General features: G+C 51.0%; 1 protein-coding gene across 1 annotated transcript in view; it reads left to right on the top strand.

Moving 5' to 3' along the window:
* LOC104914582 (GTPase IMAP family member 7-like) overlaps positions 1-4,069 on the top strand; it is a 104,986-nt gene that overhangs the window by 39,292 nt on the left and 61,625 nt on the right. The gene's annotated exons all lie outside the window — the stretch shown is intronic.

Below are 4,069 nucleotides of genomic sequence, written 5' to 3'. Positions count from 1 at the left end.
CGCGGCGGCGACGCCGGGAGGCGCGCGCGCGACTGCGGGGGGAGGGGGTGGGAAGGAAGAGGCGGCCGTTGCTCTCCTGCAGTCTCGCGAGAACGCCTCGCCCCGCACTTCCGGCTCAGCGCGCCTGTCCTGCGGCGGCACTCGTAGACCCGGGGGGAGGGGAGGAGCGGAAGTAGCGCGCGGCACCATAGACAGCAGAGCGCTGCCAGAGCGCCCGGAAGTGCTACCATAGAATACCGGAAGTGGGCCAGAGCGTCCCACGCTCACCCCCCTCATTGCCCACTACCAATGGGAGTTTCGGCCTGTTTTTGGGGATCCCCACAGATGTGTCCCGGGGGCTCGGATGAGCTTAATTCAGGGAACCCGACGATCGCCCTTATCAACCTGAGCCGTCTGCTGGGTGGTTTTAGGAGCTGTTCTGATCCCACAGCTCCCACGCCACCCCCTCAGGTGTCCGCCTCGCCCCGAGGCAGCACACAGGATCCCCCCGCGGTTCTCTTCGTTTATTTCTGTAGGGAACTCTGTGCATTTACACAAATAAATGAAGGGTAGGAGGAGTAAAGCTGGGGTTGCAAAGTCAGGGAGTGCAGCCCCGGAGCAAAGTCCGGCCCTGAGCAGGCATTCATGCTGCTCCAAGTGCAGCTCGTGTGTTTCTTTTCATTTTTATCCTCAGGAAATCCATCTCTCCAGCTCCCCATCTCTCCCGTGGCTCTGCCTTTGTCCTGGTGCAATGAACCCACGAGTCAATCCCTTTTGCTGCCATATCTGTTGCTAGGAGTACCAGATCCTGTCCCTCTCTGGGCCAAAGGTTTGTTGTTCCAAGCTCAGAGATGCCCTCGGTCCTCCGTTTAAAGGAACGTCCAGAGCTCCTGGAGCACTTAATTGCACGTATCTGTGGAGGGAAGGAAGAAGTCTTGCCAAAGACAAGAGATACTCAGTATTTGATCACCAGCCATGTGCATCTGATCACCTTTTCCAGTCAAATTTGTAGGATATGGTTTCCCATACAAGACTTCAGAAGGACCAGCTCATTCCCTAACTCTGGGGGTTGTTTGAATTCTCAGCCAAATGCCAAAAAGAGAATTTCCACCTGTTTCAAATTTTTTTCTTGGCATAATTTTCCAGTCTGCCCTTTTTAATGTTTGGTTCCTTCTTTCTACCTGATCTCCCGACTGCTGTCTCCATGGGGTACGTGAGTCCCTCTTCATTTGCAGGAGCCCAGATATTCCTTGGGTGATTTCTGCTACGAAATGAGGTCCTCTATCTGATGATAGTCCTCCTGGAGTGCCAAATCCTGCAATAATTATTTCTTTCAGTAAAACTGTGGGTATTTCTCATGCTTTGTTGGTTCAGCACAAGAGTGCCTCAAAGCACCCAGAAAGGTATCAGCCAATACTGATATTTACACTCATTACACTTCAGTAATTCAGAAAACAAATCCATTTGCCAATATTCCCTGCATACAGAACCTCTTTTTAACTCAACTGGGGAAGATCTACTCATAATTTTATCACATAAATCCTGTGCCTCTGGACAATACTTTTAGCAGTCAATAACACTGATTCCTACAGCATGTCTTCAGCACGAGCTTCTGTCCCCATATGAATGCTCTTGTGTGTCCTTTCCATTTACTGTTTCATTGTGGGAGGGGTCGCTACTCACTGTCCATCAGGTGTTGCCCACCATCCTTCAGCTGTTGTAGCACACCTTAACAGCTCTGCTAACTCAGCCTGTGTTTTCATACAAACAGGAGTCTTAATACTTTGGAATGTCTCAGGAAGTGAGGCTCCTCGTTACTGACAGTGACGTTTCCTTGGCAGCTTCATCTGCTCCTCTCTTCCCTTTGATGACTTTGGTGTGTTGGACTGGTCGGCCTTGCAGTGAATCACCACCACTTCTCTTGGTTTGATAATTGTATCAACTAATCCCATAATTTCTGCACTGTGCTGTGTAGGATTGCCTTGAGATGGTAGTAACCCACTTTCTTCCCACGTAGCTTCTCGCACACAACAGTGCCAGGTTTAGAAGGCTCAGCATTTGTAACGTCACATCATTAAAGTAGCCACATCTTGTTCTTATCATAAGTTGTCTGAGGTATAATTTGTTCAACAAATCCCATCCCATGAGAGGTGAAGGGCATTCTGGCATTTACAAAAACTCACCTGTTAAAATCTAATTTCCAGTTTCACATCTATTTGATTGCAAAAAGGTTTAAGCTCTTGCTTTCGCATGGCCCAACTACCAGCACAGAATACTTCGATGTCCTTCAACACTTTACAACAGAAGAAGTAGCTCTGGTATCTGCTAAGAAGACAATAACTGAATTCCCTGAGACCTCTACATGTTCCTCTTGTTCCTCAGCTTATGGCTTGCATTATAGCAGCCTGGCTGCATTCTGCTGCTGTTCAGTTTCTCTCTTCGTTCCTTCCCTACTTCCCCATTGTTATTTACCCCATAGACCATTTCACTCCATCATGAAGCAGACATCCCCAAAATCCCATCAGCTTTCCGCAGGGTCTCCCAGATTTCGGGGCCGACTGCCCAATGAACAACACATCCAACAACACAGTTTTATTCCCTTGCCCTTCCAGATGGAGGTCAGCCCATAAAGCGCTCGGCCCCTTGGCTGGGCCCTGCGTCACCCTCTGTGATTTGGAGCTATTTGGGTACCCCATGTTGTACCCCATATATTGTTGAGTATTAATGCCGTTTCATCGTTAGCCCCCAAGCTCTTTCCACCAACTTACATTTCCATCTGATATCATCACCATTTTGTAACACAAATCAACATGCTGAATTTCATCCCACTCACCTACACAACAACATGAATTACAGTATTGCATTATAATTCCAAGTTCCCATTTCAGCCCCCATCACCCACTGTATCCACTGCCCAGCGCTGCAGACAATAGCACCCACCTTCAAAGACAACTTTAGTCATGTTGTGATTAGGACTTCCTCTAATTAATCACTTTGGCAGTTGTGAGGGTGGTTGTCCTCACCTGCATAGAAGCACAAATTGCTGTGTGAGGGTACACATATGAAGAGTTGGCTAAAGATCAGTTCTTGGCTGACAATGACGTGAGGTTGTTTTGTTTCTATCACAGCAGTGGTTAAAACAAGTCAGCCAATTAATTTCCTTACAATCCAGCTGTCTGCAGGGGTTGGCACTGAGCTGCTCTGGAGGTATTTGGACGCTGCTTGTCTGTGCATGGTGTAACTCCTGTGTTGCCCTGTCCGGAGCCAGGTTGGACTCGATGCTGGACCCAGTGATGCTGCTGGGTCCCCGCTTTGCCCTGCAACCCTACCGCATCCTCACAGCCCCCCATGGGTGCTCTCTGATGGGTTTATGGCCTTGTACTGTGATGCCCCATCCCTGGAGGCATTGAAGGCCATGCCGGATGTGGCTCTGGGCAGCCTGGGCTGCTGGTTGGTGACCCTGCGCATTGCAGGGGGTTGGAACTGGATGATCTTTGAGGTCCTTTGCAACCCAGCCATTCTGTGATTCTGCTGCAATGCCCAACCTGCACACAGTGCTGGAAGAAAGCACTGCTGCCTCGGAGACAAACTCAGCCCTTTCAATCCAGAAAAACTATGGAAAGCAGCCAAAAGCGGAGAAAAACTGTAAGCCGTGGGACTGCTCGGAATGGCAGAACCCAGAAAGTGCCCCAAAAGTGCCAACTCTGTGCTCTGCTGCTTGCAGGGCTCCTGAGAGTGGGGGGCTTTGAGCTGTTGTTTGCCGTCCCATCCCCACCGTGGGGCTCAGTTTGGGGGCCCCCAGCAGCCCCAGAGCCATCGCTGCTGTGCTGCCCGAGGACAGATCTCCGCCCTGTCTCTGCTCCCCTTCACCTCTCCCCACTGTGCCGTGCTGTGCTGGGGACGGAGCTGACGACGCCGATGGGGTCAAGGCTGCCGCCATCCATCCTGCGCGCCTCTGGCCACCGCTGCGGCCCCTCCTGGGCGGGGGCTGTGAAGGGCCGTCCGATGGGCGGAAAGGGGCAGTTCCCAGGAAATTGGTTAATGAGAGACCAAAATCAACAAGCGGTGGTGGGCAGCAGGCTGGCCGGGC

Source organism: Meleagris gallopavo, chromosome 29 (assembly GCF_000146605.3).
Source record: "Meleagris gallopavo isolate NT-WF06-2002-E0010 breed Aviagen turkey brand Nicholas breeding stock chromosome 29, Turkey_5.1, whole genome shotgun sequence".
Lineage (NCBI taxonomy): Eukaryota > Metazoa > Chordata > Aves > Galliformes > Phasianidae > Meleagris > Meleagris gallopavo.
Note: the sequence above shows the minus strand (reverse complement) of the source record. Positions and strands in the feature narration are given on the sequence as shown.